The sequence below is a fragment of the Chinchilla lanigera genome, unplaced genomic scaffold (genome assembly GCF_000276665.1).
Source record: "Chinchilla lanigera isolate Chin_1 unplaced genomic scaffold, ChiLan1.0 scaffold00080, whole genome shotgun sequence".
NCBI classification, from domain to species: Eukaryota; Metazoa; Chordata; class Mammalia; order Rodentia; family Chinchillidae; genus Chinchilla; species Chinchilla lanigera.
Window position 1 is genome coordinate 5,881,882 of NW_004955481.1, and position 17,036 is coordinate 5,898,917.

General features: G+C 50.6%; 1 protein-coding gene across 6 annotated transcripts in view; it reads right to left on the reverse strand.

Moving 5' to 3' along the window:
* The window catches only part of Ksr1 (kinase suppressor of ras 1), a 145,392-nt gene that overhangs the window by 113,716 nt on the left and 14,640 nt on the right, over nucleotides 1-17,036 (reverse strand). The window lies entirely within an intron of this gene.

Below are 17,036 nucleotides of genomic sequence, written 5' to 3' on the forward strand. Positions count from 1 at the left end.
AGGAAGAAAGGAAGAAAGGAAGAAAGGAAGAAAGGAAGAAAGGAAGAAAGGAAGAAAGGAAGAAAGGAAGAAAGGAAGAAAGGAAGAAAGGAAGAAAGAAAGAAAGGAAGGAAGGAAGAAAGAAAGAAAAAGAAAAAGAAAAAAATAAAGAGAGGGGCTGGGGATTTAGCTCAGCGGCAAAAGCGCCTGCCTGGCAAGCGCAAGGTTGCGAGTTCGGTTCCCGGTACCAGAGAAAAAAACAAAAAAAAAATAAAAATAAAAAAATAAAGAGAGAAGAATGGAGTCATGGGTCTGGTCAATCCCAGTCCCTGAGTCCCCTCACTCACCCATGACCTGACCACCTTCCAGTAAGGGGTGTCAGTACATAGACAGACAGACAGACAACACACACACACACCAATGCTTTCAGGTCTCAACCTATTGGTCTCTTTGAACCAATTTTAGTGTGAGCAGCTTCCCAGTGGCCCTTTTCTACCCAGGCTGGTGAACTGAGGGTAGACTGTCACTTTGAGAAGGTGGCCACCCAGCCTCAGCTCCTGGAGGCCCCTCTTAGCCACTCTCAACCCCTTCCCCCCTGACACAAAGGCCATCATTCTTGCTGCTGACCCTTCTCCACCTCCTCCTCCTCCTCCTCCTTGCAGGGAAATCTGTCCTCCACTTCACAGCCTCACACCCTGAACAAGGGGAAGGAAAGAGCCCGGCAGCACAGGACCAGCGCAGCAGGAGACAGGAGAAGCGGGCAGCCGCGGCCCCACAACCCAATGCACTGACAGCTGCCCGGAGCTCCACCACCCCACAGCTTCCCACTGGCACCATTCACGGTCAGAACAGTGAAAGAAGCAAAGAAGGGGCAGAATTTCTCCTCTCATGGACAGGAGGACTAGCCGGGTTACCAGGAGTTTAAGTCTACAGCACAGACAAGAAAGAAAAGGGGAGAGAAAGGGCAAAGAGGCACTGAGAGAGAGACAGATGAAGCAGAAAAGGGGAAAATGAGGAGGCTCGTCTCCAGCACCCAAGTGCCCTGAGCTTGAACCCCTAAACCAGCCCTCTTGCCCTCCAAAGAAAGATGGCGGAAAGCAGACGCGCAGACGCAGACCTTCCCCGGGCGGCTGCATAATGCAAAGAAAGGGAACTTTTCTTCTTGGAGCACAGCCTGAGCTGAGTTCCCAGCAGCACACCCACGGCAGGCACCCAACTCAAGGGCCAGCTGGGGAGCCCAGAGAGTCCCAGAGCCCGGGCCCCAGTGGCGTCAGGGAATGTGTGCCCCCACCAGGAAACGCCGGCAGCCCCAGGTGCATGGAGACTGGACACGGTGTGTGAGGAGGCCAACCATTGAGGCTGCTGCCTTGAGTATTTGCACATTCGGGAAATGACTGACAGATCACAGAGGCTGCACATTTTGATTAATGCCATTTCCTGGAAGCCAGAAAAATTATTGCAGCATTTTTGGTAACAACAAAAGACTGGAAACACCCTAAACATCCATCAAGAGAGAAATAGTTTAAAAATAAATAAAATACTGCTACTAATAATGGTACATCCATGTAGAGGAAATGTTATGGAGCTATTAAAAAAGAATAAGACACGCCAGGCATGGTGGCATATACCTGCAGTCCCAGTACTTGGGAGGCTGAGGCAGGAGGATTAAAAGTTTGAGGTCAGACTGAGCACCTTAGCAAAATTCCATCTCAAAATTTAAAAATGAAAAGGGCTGAGGATATAGCAGAGAGCCCCAGGGTTTAATCCTCAGGACTGGGGGACCTGAGGGGAGATACATGTGAGCAAACCCTCCAGTTGTAAGGTAAAAAGGCAATAAAGCACAGAACATCAATAGCATATTTCTGTTTAGAAAGGAGGGGGCGTAAAAAGGAAGTGGAACACAGAAGGCTTCTAGGAACTGGGAAGATTCTGTTTCTTAACCTGAGAAGTGGGTACTCGACCCCCAGTGTAGCATCCGTTAAGCTGTACGTATGCCCAGGCTAGCTCAAGCAATCCGCCTGCCTCAGCCTCCTGAGTAGCTGGGACTACAGCAGGGCCTGGCTTGTACATGTTTTTGAATGCGTATTTCACAATTTTAAAATCGTTAAGGTGGGAACATGCGTGCACACTGGTGGGTGTGTACGCACAGAAAATCCCTACAGCTTGTTGTAAATGCCTTTGAGAAGGGGAACTAGAAGACAGAACAATGGAGCAGGAAGGTTTCTTCTTTTACTCCCCATCCTTTTACAACTGTCCAATGTCTTTCACTGCATGCATGGTCTGCCTCGCAACAAAACAAAAACAAACAAAAAACAGTAGCTGGCAACTCTCCAGGGTGTTTCAGCATCACAGACCTGGAAAGTACTCAAGGGATCAGTGTCCCCATTTTACAGCCCACAGGGTCCGAGTGTCTGTCGAGAATCACACAGCACGTGGGTGGTAGACATGGAAAAGAACCCAAGCCTCCAGTGGGGCAGGCCAGGGTTCCCTAGCTCCCGCTCGCTCCACCCGCACCACTCAGGCTGCGAAACTAACAACCACTTGCCTGGCCTACTCAGGCAACCCAGGCAGGTGGCATATCCCAGCCCCTGGTCCAACTACCCTCACAGACAGAGCAGGGAGAACCAGAGGAAGGGCCCACAAGTCCCAGGGTGGGAGTCTGGGGCACGGTGAAGGTTACAGCCCTCCTCGGCCCATCCCCAGGGGAGTGTGGCCCCACGTCCCCACCTCCCATCCCCACACTGTGGTACAGTCAGCCTACAGGGCCGGCCACTCCTGCGTCCGCAGCAAGGATCCTCCCAGCAAACCGCTGCCCAGCAAACCCACTGGGGAGTCCCACAGGCTGACCGCTTTGCAGTCATAACCGCATTTCGGGGTGGGAACTACTTATCCTGATGCTTCGTGCCAGCAACCAGGCATCAGACTCCCCAGCTCAAAAGCCTCAGATCCCAGACCCAAGGCAGCAGGTGGGCAACCGGAGCCAAACCACCCTCCTTAAATACCACCCTTTCAGTGTGTTGACACTGAGCAAAACCCCTGAAGGGCTGGGCAGAAGAATCATAAAACCTCAGAGACAGGGAGTTAAAACAGGATGGTCTTCCCTGCAGTAAAATCCCCCCTGCCTGCTTCATTTATTGGTGGCCAGAAACAATTTAATCAGGATCTTAATACTTCCTGTTTAACAAACTCTGACACACCTGAGTTCAGATATTCTTTCAACAAATACTAGTGCCAGGCACAGCGGGTGCTCCAAGAATAATTAGAACCACTAACATTTGGAGACCATGTACCAGGCAGCTTAATGTACGCCAGGCCTGCTGCTAAGCTCTCTGCACACACACTGTACCTCCTGCGTCCTCCCAGCAGGCCCCGTCGAGAGGGTCTATTACAACCCCATTTTACAAAAGAAGAAATCAAAGCTTTGGGGTAAGTAAGTGTTCCAAGGTTTCAGAGCTGGCAGACGGCAAACTAAGACCCGTCTGGCTCCATCGCAGCCTCAGTAAGCACTGTGCAGCTTCCCACCCATTATCCAAGACACAGCCACGTCTGCAAGGAGCCTCCCCTCTACAGGGGGCTGGGCCTCCTCCATCTGAGGCGGGCTGACCTCCTGCTCCTTGACTCTGAAGCCCACCTGAACCTCAGAAAAGGGAGCTCTCCAAGCGTACAAGCCAGGCGGACAGTGGGGTCAGGGCAGCAGTTCCCAGGGGTTCCACACAAAGCCAGCGCCGGCTGCCCTCTCTACACAGCTCAACCAAGGGGCCTGGGCAGTGGGTCAGCTCTCATGTTGCGCCACACCAAGGTCATAGTCTGGGAGAAGAAGACTTGGTTTGAAAGAGAACAGGCCAGGAGAACAAGCTCACTGCCACTGACTGGCAGCCAGCCTCAGAGCTGGCCCCCCAGGATGCAGGGGAGCCTCCTCCAGGCAAAGCCAGTGCCCTTAGGCTGGGGAAGTGAGCAGGGCTAGGCTCTGCCACTGGCTGGCTTTGGGAAATTCCCTCAACCTCACTGGATGCCTCCTCACGGTAAAAGCAGGGTAAGAGTCCATCCCCACATCCCACGGAAGGGGAGCACTGTTAAAGGGACCTACTCATACAACCATTTGTTTGTTTGTTTGTTTTGGTACCAGGAATCAAACTCAAGACTTTGTGCTTGCCAGGCAGGTGCTTGTGCCGCTGAGCTATACCCTCAGCCCTCATATAATCTCCTTGAATGAGTTTTGAGACACATCTTATGGATGAGGGACCACGCCTGTTCAACATCACGGCCCAGGAAGCACTGTGCAGCTCGCCAGACCCCCACACCCTGCCTGGCACAACCTCCATCTCTTCCGACTGAGAAGGTTCAAGGTTCAGATCCAGCGCCAGATCCTCCACAGGCTCCCTGCCCATCCTGCCTCGCTCAGCAGGACCTCCCCCCTCACACCTGCAGAAGCCACACACCTGCTGCTCACCCTCTCCTGGGGGACAGACGTTGGGGCTCCTTAAAATGAGGCTTTCTGTGCCTCCAATACATGTTGGGGTACCTGCCATACACTAGATGCTCAGTTAATGTTTACTAGGTAATTTACAAGTATTATTTTTGTGAGTTTTGTTTTGTTTTGTTTTGTTTTGTTTTGAGACAGGGTCTCACTATGTAGTTCGGGCTAGCTTTGAACTCACTATGTAGCCCAGGCTGATCCTCCTGCCTCAGCCTCCCAAATGCTGTTATTACAGGCATGGGCCACCATGCCCAGCTGCTGTTTGGCTTTGTTTTGTTTTGTTTTGTTTTGTTTTGTTTGTTTTGTTTTGTTGAGACAAGATCTCACTATGTAGTATAGGCTGATCCTGAATTCACTACACAGAACAGGCTGGCCTCGAACTTGCAGCAATCCATCCTCCTACTTCCATCAGTCCTCGTACTTCGGCCTCCTGAGTGCTGGGATTACAGGTATGTGCCACCACTCCCGGCATGACAAGTATTATTATTATCTCCCTCTGAAATGCGCTAACAGGCCAGAATCCTGCAGGAGGCTAGCTTACTCCGGAGCTTTCAACACTGGAACAAACTAAGACCACTGTCCCTCCCTGACCTGGCTGCTTCCCAGTAAATGTCTGTCACCCCAAGACTAACTTCTCATTATGCAGCAGAGTCAGCCTCACTTGTACCTGGTGGAGAAAACACCACAGAAATCCAACCCCAATGCTCCCCAAGGACAGGTAATTCTTGATCTAGGAGTTGTCAGGCAGAGGACATCAAAGGGACTGCATGGCCAGGCGTGATGGCGCACACCAATCCCAGAACTCAGGAGGCTGAGGCAGGAGGATCATTGCAAGTTTGAGGCCAGCCTGGGCTACAAAGTGAGCTCAAGGCCAGTCTGAACTACATAGGGAGACCCTGTCTCAAAAAAAAAAGGGACTGCATGAAGACACCAAAACTTCCCCGATGTCATTCTTTGAATGCCTGTTTTTGAAGGTGTCCTATTATAATGGGCGCAACAGAGTAGAACCCCACTACATGCACAGAATTTATAAGTGAAAATACCTACGTGGGAAGCACAGAGTAGAAATTTCTTCACCAAGAGGTATGCAAAAGCAAATGTGGGCTGGGCGTGGTGGTGCACACCTATAACTGCAGCGCTTACAAGACTAAGGCAAGAGGACTGTGAGTTCAAGTCCAGCCTATACTAGATAGCACAAGACCCACCCTCAAACAAAAACAAGCAAGTCAGGAGGTGGCTGTGCACCAGGAAAAGATGCCATGCTAGGCAGTGAGGAAAAGCCAGGGAGAGAAGCTTCCGTGTTCACAGGTCAGGGGGCCACCACAAAGAAACAAAGACAGGGGAAGTGTCAGAGACAAGATGCTCAGGGCCCGGGCCCAGCCCACTCCCTGCTGGGAGAAGATAGCACAGGAAACAGAAAGGAAACAGATGAGAGGAAGAATTCCGGGCACTGCAGGGGAGAGGGCTTCAAGGAGAGAAAGAGCAAGACGCAGTTCGCGGTGGCTGGAGACAGAGATCATAGCGGCAGCCCAGGCGGGAGGCAGGCACAGTGCACACCTCCATCCTGCAGGTGTCCAGAGTGCCCTCCCTCACCAAAGGCTAAAGAAGCATCTGTCCTCCATCTGCCTGCTCAGCAACAAAGAGCCACCTGTTTGGTGACATTTCAAGAGTTGATAGGTAGCAGAAGCCCAGTGCTTGGGCAGCTCATGCAAAGGGTGGCCCCAGGGGCTGATCTCAGCGGCAGCACAAGTCTGCTGTAGGCACAGGGAGGCCCTAAAGGCATGACCCACAAACCCTCGCAGGGCTGGGCTTATGGTGGGATAGCCTGTTCCAGTAGTCACAGGGCCAATCTCTGGGTCAGCAGGCACAGGTAGAAGGTGAGCAGATTTACTGAGCCCCCACAAGTCTACAGCCCGTTGTATTTACTGAAAACCCCAAGAATCAAAGGATGGGATGAGAGGGGAAAACGACTCCAGACTGCAATCTCCCTTCCTAACAATGGCAGAAGCCCTCGAGCTTCCCTCCACAACCTGCAGGAGGCTTACGGAGCAGAGCACACAGAGGGGCAGGTGGGCAGGACTCATTGCAACTGAGGCCTCCGCCAATCCCTTGGGAACCTCTGGAGCTAGGAAGACCCCTCAGAGTTGATCCAAAGAGACATGAGGGGACCAGCTTTGTATGCTAGTTTCTGGGCGGGAAGGGACACTCCCTTCAGCTGAAGGTGACTCCTGAGGACGGACTTGGCTACGAGCTGTCAGCAGCCAACATGCCCATAGCTGGGAACGAGGGAGTGCGCTCTGAGGGGCTTGGGCTGCGCAGCATGGCATGTTCAGGGCCTTTGGCCTCTGCAAATGGCTCCCTCGAGAAGAGTTTCAGCCAGCACGAGAATCAGCTCGGTGATCTCAGAAAGAAACAACACAAAAAGTCGCAGAGGAAGAGTGCTGGCCTGTTATTTTTATGTCACTCACAGCTGAGCTGATAGGATCTAACATTCTCTTTCCTGGTTTTAGATTATTTTTAAAAACATGTAATTTCACTTCAAAAAGCCCGTCGACGAGTTGCTCTGTGAGTTTTCCATTTTCTTCTTCATCATTCTCAAACTCCTAGTTCACGTGTCCAAAAAAATCTATTTTTTGATCTCTAGGGACTGCATGAAGGCGACAGAACTTCCCTTATGTCACCCTTTGAACGCCTGGTTTTGCAGGTGTACTATTAAAATGGAAGCAACACAGTACAAGCACATAATTTGTAAGTGCAAATACCTATGTGGGAATCACATGAGCAGATACTTGCACTGAGCTCGGGACAAAGTCAAGGCAATAAAATGGTTGAAACTTCACAATGGGGACAAAAATAATAATTTACTGGGAACATACTGTTCGGCAACCTGTGTTTTGCCTTAGTGGTTATACCTTGATCAAGCAGTTTCGTTCATTCTGTTTTTCCGTAGTAGAGAGCGACTCCAGGGCCTCCTACATGCCAGGCAAGCGCTCCCACACTAAGCTTCGGCCCTAGCCCCGAGGTAGTAATTCAAGCAGCAAGTTTTTGAGTATTTAATGGCCAAAGGTGTAAATATGCTTATTTTACTGACGCAATATGCCAAGGTTGTATGTTCAGGATATTAATCTATAGATTTACAGTTCTTCATCAGTATGAATAATGCCACACTGAACATCCATGTCCAAATTCCCTTCAAATTTTGATTGGTCCTTAATGCAAATCCTGAGAGCCTACACTAAAATGACTACTGAACTTGCATCTTAAGAATGTAAATAATAGGTTCCTCGAGCTTGCAGCATTTACTAGCGGAGAGAAGCCCATAGACCTGCTCTCTGCCTGAGAACTCCCTGAAAGGTGTGTTTTCCGTTACTAATCCATTTTGTGTGTGCGTCTCTTTTTGAGACAGGGTCTCGCTATGCAGTTCAGGCTGGCCTTGAACTCACTTTGTAATCTCGGTTGGCCTCGAACTCCCAATAATCTTTTTGCTTTAGCCTCTCGAGTGCTGGGATTACAGGCATGCACCATCATGCCTGGCTCCTTTGCTAATCTTTGCTAATCAGCCTCAACTTTGACTTCTACCCTAAATTTCATAATGGACTGATAGGCTCCACTGCACCCCGGCAAGGTGGCATACACCTATGGCCAGGCATACACCGAGGCATCTATCTAACACAGTGAAGGCGAACCTTTTAGAGACCGAGTGCCACACTACAACGCAAAACCCACTTACCGATCACAAAGTACCAACCCTGCAGTTAAATCTGAACACTGAGGCTTTAGTTTAGAAAAAACTACTCTGCATGAACATCTTTTGTCTTAAATGCAAAACACAATAACACACGTGCCATAGGTTCACCACCACTGATCTCAACTGGAGGCTTCTTCCCCCAGGCTTCCCTGGGAATCCCATCGAATGTTTCACCCACTTTGTAGCCAAATGGCCCTAAATCAATTTTAGCTCTTTTAAATTCAAAAACCAGCTTTTTAACTGTAGCTTTTGGAGACAGACATTCTTTAGCTCCACATCTCTATAGCTCTTCTTCGTTATCATCACCATCATCAACATTTATGCTTTGTACTGAGCAGTTTGTACGTACTGTCACATTTAACCCTCAAAACCATGCTGAGAGAAATTACTGACCTCATCTGCTGGATAAGAAAGCAGAGGTTCAATGCAAGGAATCCAATCAATGCACACAACCGGCAGACCTCCCTAGGATTCTTACTGAACCAATCCACAGCCCAACGTCACCAGGCTCAGATTTTGGCAATAAAATCTGCAGTTCTGGTGAGGCAGAAGGAAGAAGAGGGGTCTGGATGGGCTGCCACAGGACAGCGATGGCTATACAAACACTGGTGGTCCTGTTACAGGTGCTGGGGATGACTTGGGCACAAAGAAGGCAAAATAGGGGTGCCTGAGATGACCGCTCCCAACAGCACACAGCACGCCTTATTGCTAACATCTGGTACATACAGGCTATGAACTTAAATGACTGTTAGTCTGGCCCACAAGAGACTGAGTTATAGAGTTAAAAGGCATCACAGAGGAATCAGTCCAATTCCCTTGGTTTGTTTCCAAAAATAAGAAAACTAAGTCTTCAGGAAGCCAGGTGACCAAAGCAGTCTGTGGCAGACCTAGATCTACAGCCACCCAACTCAGCGGTCCAAGAGACAACCTGGGAAGTGAAATATGAAATTCATGAGAAGTGCACTAAAGACCCAAAAATAGAATTTCTATTGGGGGGCACTGGATAGATTTTAAACAAAATTGAGTATCTCAATTTATAGGACTTTCCAGCTGGGTGTGGTGGCACACACCTGTAATCCCTGCACTCAGGAGACTGAGGCAGGAGGCTGAGGCAGGAGGATCGTCGTGAGTTCAAGACCAGCCTGGGCTACAAAGTGAGCTCAAGGACAGTCTGAACTGCATAGCGAGATCTTGTCTCAAAAAGACCAAATAAATAAATAAATTTAAAGGACTTTGACCAGGAATTTGATCTAATATTTGATATACTGGACAAAAAAGAAAAGTCAATAATGTCAACAACAGCAATGGCTAAAGACACGATAAGTCCAGTCAAAAGCAGTTTTGTTTTATAAACTGACAGAGTGTTGCTGCAGTTGTAATCACAGAAGCCTAGGACACACCCAGCATTATCCCGGCCAACACAAAAGAAAACACACACATGCGAGCTCTAAGAGCCAGGTCTCGCCTAGACCGCTGGAAGGTGGACGGGTACTACCGTGACTCCACTTCTGCACAATTGGAAAGTCACTCAATGGATCCTACTAGGCTCTGACAACCAATCGGCACAAGGCGTTGGCAGTTTCCTTCCTAACTCTGCTCTTTTTTTTTACTCATTTGAATACTATGGAGGAGTCTGCCGTGATTCAGAGCTGAGGCGAGTCTGGGAAGGAAAGCGCTAAGTCCCTACCCTTACAGAGGGACCTCGTCCTCTGGAGAGAGGCAAGCAATGGACCCTGCGTAGAGGACGTGGCAAGAGCGTGGGGAAAGGACTCTGGTGGCAGGACAGCTGCTAGCTGGGTGGGGAAGGCAAGGAGGGCTGGCTGGACATACCTCGGTCAGAGGGCCTCACCTAGGTGACCTTTCAGGCACATCCTGAGGACGGGACAGAGGAGTACCCCCCTGGGCACCCAGGAAGAACATTCCGCCAGGGACAAAGGCCCCCAGGTGGCAACAGGAAGGAAGGTCAGCAGGACTGGGGCAGAATACGCAAGCCGGAAGACAGAAACCAGAGTCTTGACCCTAAATGGAAAGGGTGTCACTGGCTGTCAGCACTCGCTGGACATGAGCTGACATATTTTAAAAGACTCCTTTATCATTCAGTTGTTCCCTGAACTTCACCGAGAACATCCATGTACTTTCAACAGACCCACACACAGGCATGGACACACACCACGAGAACGTCACCTGGCCGAACAGCCCAGGGCTCGGGACCCCCCCATGCCTGTGTAGTGCAGCTGCCCTTCTACTGGCCCACATTCCCATCCCCAACCCGAAGCAGGGGTCTCACAGCACCTGCCCCCACAGAGGCCTTGGGCACAACCTCGTTTGGACTGTGCCTGCATTCCTGCTTGCCAGTTCCTCCCCTCCCACCACAGCCCAGCCTCCTTCCAACCGGGGCACACCTCACCCTCTGAGCTTCAAGGGAAGCTTCAGTCCCAGCCCACGGGCCTGCCCTTTGTGTCCCATGCGCCTGAAGGGAAGAAGGGGGGTGGGCTGTCCGCACTGGGAGAGCAGGCAGGGGGCCAGGCTGCGTTGGAGGAGCCTGTCCCTGTCATCTATATTGGAGACACCTTCCTTACTTGCCTCAGACACAGCAAAAGGAAAGGCAAAGAGAAGGAAGGTGGGCAGGGAGAGGGCGCCCCTGGTTCCCTCCTGCTGATACAAGCTCTGGGGCTTGCACAGGCCGGGGCGGCCCTTGCCCTCCACAATAAAAGAGGACATCTACGAGGGCCTGCGATGCGCCACAGGCCATCTCACAATCCCGCCATGGTCATTCTCATTTCTCTGAGGGGACCTGCTCAGTGCCACAAAGTGACAGGGTGGAGAAAGGGCAGGATGTCAGCGGCAGTAGGTCTGAATTCTGAGCTGGGGTTCTTCAAGTCCCATTCCATTCACCCTCATGAGTGATGACAACAGTAACAATAAACGACAACGATAACTCACATTTACCAAGTACTAACGGTGCTGTGCATGAGCTGTTTGCATTTCACACATTTACTGTACCTTTTTTTTTTTTTTTGCATTTTTGAGACAGGGTCTCACTATGCAGTTCAGGCTGGCCTTGAGGTCACTTTGTAGCCCAGGCTGGTCTTGAACTCCCAACGATCCTCCTGCCTCAGCCTCCCGAGTGCTGGAATTATAGGCATGTGCCACCACACCCAGCATTTACTGTACTCTTAATAGTCTGACCAGCAGGTACTGTGAGTGTCCCTGTTTTACAGATAGGGAAACTGGCATGCAGAAGAGAAAATAATTCAACTGGGTAAGGAAGTGTTGAAACCCAGGCCCAACTCAAAGCCAGGCTGCCTGATCCCAGAGGCCATGACCCTGTACTAACTGGCGTTTTGTTTTGATCTATGCTGCTTTCCTAGGAATGTCACCAGGATTGCCATACATGTCCCAGAGCCCTATCGATTCCCCAGCACTGACCATGTGCCAAGCACTGTACCCTGTACCAGGCCCTGTAACTTCTGGAGAAAAAGGTCATGACACAGTCTTTGTCTTTAAGAGAAAGGAAATCCTTCCTTACTGGTAAAGGGCTTTACTCATCCTTTGTGGGGGACAGGAGGTTGTGCCTGAAGCCACTGGCGAGGCTGCAAGGACATCCTGGGAGGGTCAGGAGTGGGAGGCAGCGAGAAATCCTACGGGATGCATTTCCCTATGTGGACAAAGCTCCACAGTCCACAGGCCATGACACTGACCAGCCACTGTACGTGGGTCTGGCCTGGCACCGCTGTTGTCCCCTCAGGAGGCTAACCAGCCTTTCTGACCCTCACGTGCCTCCTCACAGCAGAGGTGAGAATTGCACTCTTCATGCTGCCCGGACAAAAGACTGCTGGGCTACAGTATTCTCAGCCAACCTGGAACCCCAAGTGCAGAGAGCAGCCACTAAGTGCCACAGTTACAAATGTCCTCACTGACACCACCATCACTCCAGTGGGCAGCAAGAACTGTAAGTGACCAGCCCACCAGGGGCCAGCCATGCCATAGCATGTTTACCCTCAGGGTGGGAGATGAGCCCACAGCCAAGGTCCTCTTTCCTGGGCATCCCCTGCAAGGGCAAGGTCCAAAGGGCAGGGCGCCCCTTGGAAGCCAGACCCTGACTCACTGCTGGCACCCAGCGCCGCTCAAGTAGGAAGAGCGAAACTGGAGGAGCCCTCTCCATACCAGCCAGCTCTGCCCCCGCAGGACAGCTTCCCGGAAAGAGCTCACTGCCCTCAGGAGCGGCGGTGGCCCTGGAAACATCCCTGCTCCTCTGGAGAAGCTGGTACTGGCTCAACCAAGGCCTGAGCGCCCAGGGGACAATCTGCAGGGCTAATCTCCGCTCTACTCCACACAGGCAGGGTCGGCGCAGCACCCTCAGCCCCCATCCATGAGCACCAAGGAGGAAAGCGCTCAGCAGTCGCAGAGTACAGCTCTAGCCACCGTCACGGTCACGGACCCACCGCCGTGTCTGAGCACCAGCCCAGTGGCCAAAGCCTGGTAGGCACTCACATGCTCACTACTTACTATAACAAACAGATGAAATTATAATGACAATAAACCAATTTTTCAAGAAGGAAAACAGACCCCACCCAGCCCATTTCACTTCCAGTTTTTTTCCTTCCACATACATATTTTTTACTGATTTACATAACTATAAATACTGAGTATGTGCAACTTTGCCTTCTGTATTACATTCACTTAATGTAATATCATAAATATGGTCATGTTCTTACCTAGCCTTCATAATTATCATCTGTGTGCGTAATAACCCATCCATCCAGAGCTGAGCCATGGCAAGTTCAGCCATCCCCTGCCGCTGGACAGCTACCTTGCTTTTTCGCCATACTAAAGACCAAGCCCAGGACCTCACATATATTAGGCAGGCGCTCTACCACGGAGCTACATCCCCAGCTCTCTTTATTTTTTATTTTGAGACAAGGTCTCTTGCTAAGTAGCCCAGGCTCAGCTTGATCTCACCATCTTCCTGCCTCAGCCTCTTGAATCACTGCCAGGCTCCTAATGTTCTTTTTTCTGCATTACAGATAATGCAAATATCCTTGTAATTCTCCTTTCCATTGAGTTACTGTCCTAAGATAAACTCCCCTGGAGGGGTGGGCAGGATCGAAAATGACGCCCTCATTTTACAGATGAGGACACCAGGGGGTGCAGGCATGATCTACTATGCGGGGCACTCAGTAAATCCTCGTAGAATGAGTACAAGTGGCTTACCCACACGACACTCAGTGGGTGTCACAGTCACAACCTGCCCTGGGCCAGGGCTCTGCCACTTGCCCACATGATTAGAAAGTGCACTTTGTGTGAGTCAGAAGTCAGGCTTCTCATCATAGCTAAAAATCCTGGACCCAAATCAATCTTTTTTTTTAATTTTTGTTTTGCTTTTTCTTTTGAGGCAGGGTCTCACTACATAGTTCAGGATGGTCTTGAACTCATTATGTAGCCCAGGCTGGCCTCGAACTCTCAGTGATCCTCCTGCCTCAGCCTCCCAAGTGAGTGCTGGGATTACAGACATGCACCACCATGCCCAGCTCCATTTTTTTTTTTTTAAATAAGAAATGAAGGCCAAGCTTCGAAATCCATTTTGGATTCCACAGGACACAGGCAGGGCCTACTGACAAGTTCACGTGAGGCCCAGAGAGCTGGCGCTCCCTCACGGGTCCCCGCAACCCAGGCTCAGCTCCCTTGGGCTACTGCTCAGGCCCTCCCAGCTCTTCCCTTTAACAGGCAACATATTTTATTTATTCATTTACTGTCAATGTCGCCTCACAGCACCAAAGCATAAGTTCCACAAAGCCTACATTTCTGGCCATTATGTTAACTGTTATTCTGCCAGATTGAGAACAGTGCCCCATCCAAGAGTGGGTGCTAATTACATACTGACTGAGAAAACAAATAGCAATATTACAATGTAAGCATACTCATAGCCTGTGCCAGGTATTGTGCCTCACACAACTCCTCTCGCTTACTACAAACAACAACCCTCTTGTAACCCCCTTTTATCAATGAGGAAACTATTGCCCAGACAGGTTAAGCAACTCGCCCAAAGCGCACAGATAGCTGGGAAGGGAGTGGGGCTTGCGCTCGGGCTGTGAAGCGCCAGCGTCCGCGCTCTCATCTAGTGTATGGTGCCGTTCACCCCGCTGGCTTCCATCCAAAGACAGAAGTGGCCCACAGACCAGCAGAGCTTTCCAGAAAGTGGCAAAGGACCCATCCTGTCATCAAAAAAAAAACGAGGAAGAGGAGGCAGGGCCAGTGAAGTCAGGCAGCAGGCCCCAGGGGAGCAGCAGGTCTGACTTTCGGCATCCAAGCACAGACTGATTTGGCAACCGCCGAGTGACAGGGACCCGTCTGTTGTCACCGCTGGGACCGGGAAAGTGCTGACGAGCAAGGAGCTACGAAAACAAATCCTGCCAGGCCAGGAAACCCCTTCAATCAAACAGGGCAGGACAGGAAGTTTGGTTTAAGCTAAAAGATGCCCGAGACAAGGTCTGGTCACTTGAGGCCACCTAAATCTTTTTCTAAGAATAGTCAAAACCTCCCTCTGGTTGAGGGGGTGAAAGGTGGGAGCATAGGGTACAAATGATCACGTTTCCATCAGTCACACGGCAAACTGCAGCCCACATGGCCGGCTGTACACAGGTACCGCAATTTTGGTTTCTTTCCTTTCTTTCTTTCTTTCTTTCTTGGTTTCTTTTCTTTCTTTCTGTCTTTCTCGGTTTCTTTTCTTTCTTTCTTTCTTCCTTCCTTCCTCCCTGTTTTTTCTTTCTTTCTTTCTTCCTTCCTTCTTCCCTCTCTCCATCTTTCTTCCTTTCTTTCTTCCTTCCTCCCTCCCTGCTGTTTCTTTCTTTCTTTCTTTCTTTCTTAATACTTCTAAAACTCACACTTGTCAAAGACACACTTGCAAGAGTAGCCTGGTGCTTTGTCTCAAACGCTCACCTCTCCTCACAAACCACCAGGCCAACCACACAGAAAAAAGTTTCCTGTCCCCTAAAAAAGATAAGTTTCCATTTGCTGATGAAGTCTTCCTTGCTCTGTTCCATCCCCTTGGCCAGAGTGAGTCAAGGCTACCAAAGAGAATCTCCCCAGGGGCCTGTCATCTTTTTTTCAGCTAAAACTGGCCCCCAACATCGAAAGCACAACTGTGCCTACCGGTCACCTCCATCTCGGTGCCCGTGATGACGCTGCCTTTCAGACCGGAATGCTGCAAAGCAGAAGCCAGAGTCTCTAGCCTGCGAAAGGCCTGCCCCCTCAAGGATGCCTCTCCCTAGCTTCCTCCTCAGCCAGGAACACCACCTCTTGCTCTGCCTCCTTTCGCTGCTGACGCAGGTTTCAATTTTCTGCTATTTTGTCCTATTGGCAGCTCTGAGGTATGTCCCTTCCCTTCACACAGTAAGAGAAAGGAAATCTTTTCAAACCCTTTTCCACCCAGCACCACTTCACCCAAAATGATAAGCAAAGCCTTTTCTGACCTCTTTCTGCCCCAAGAAAGGCCCAAAGTCAAGCAGATTTCTACGGGGTGCCATGTAAAACACAAATGTGAATTCAGATAACTTGAGATTCCAATACCTGTTCCCCCTTGGGCCTCATTTCCTCACCCATAAAGGAGGCCCACAAAGCCATCATGACTGAGGAATTTACTGAGAGAACTCCTGTAACCAGCTCGCTGTGCTGGAACTGGTCAGGTCTGTCTCAGGTGAGCCGCAAGTGTGGAAGGCGGGGATGGGAACCCCAGTTATTCTATTACCAGGACCCGGCCCTCCCTTCCCTTAGAAAAAGCACAGAATAGTATCCTCAGTCAGGCAGGAGCTGGGCAGCACAGAGCGGCCCAGGAAGAAGGAAGGGGGTTTCCCACATCTACGTCTCAGGCTTGTTTCCCATAAGTGGGCGCCAGACACACCTAGGCTCAGCAACCCCACGCTGGGCTGGCAACCTCCGTTCCCAGCCCCTCGTCCTGGCCCACGTCCTGGGAGCCCCCACGCTGGGCTGGGGCTGCCAAAGCTTACGTCAGAGAAGGGGGTTCCGGTCACCACGTTACCACGGTGGGGCTGGCAGCCTACAGCGCAGTTCCCAAGGCCCTGCACACCGCGGTGCAGAGATGAGTCAGCTGCGACTTCACACCTCACAGCACCTTCTATGGGTTTACTCACCCACAGACTCCCCCGCGAGGCTGAGTTTCTAAAGCACAGTACACCTCTTCTGCACACCTCTACCCCGGAACGGCACCTGTCACATCGCCACTCACTGGGGGATGGGGGGATACATCTTCCTGCTCTCATTGTGTCCGCGGCACTTCTGGTCCTTAAAAGCTTAGGGCTTTAAGCCTAAGTCCTCTGGAAAGGAGGCCTATCCCAACCATCCCAACCGCAGGGGTGACCTCCTCCCCACCCCACTGCTCTCTACCCCGAGGCCAGCTGCTCTGTGACACACCACTTCTCTCTGCCCACCGGCTTATCTTTCTCCTTCCACTCAGAGAGCAGCTCTGTCCTCCCTGCTCTTTGCCTGCCGCCTAAGACAGTGCCTGGCACAAAGCAGAGGCTAAATGAATAGCTGCTGAATGAATGACAGACAGAAGAGAGAAATAAATAGCAAAGGCATGATGGAGAGGAACTAACAAGGCCAAGAAAAATTAAAAATAGGTGAGGGAGTGGGGAAGGAAAAAGGAAAGCACAAGAACCAAACAAGATCATGAAACCTATGTATTTCACACACATATATCTATATGTGTATAGATAGATATGTCTATTTTCAGTTCTGGATATCAAATCATATACATACACAGACACACACACATATATACATATCCATATATATGACACTTATTCAGGAGTA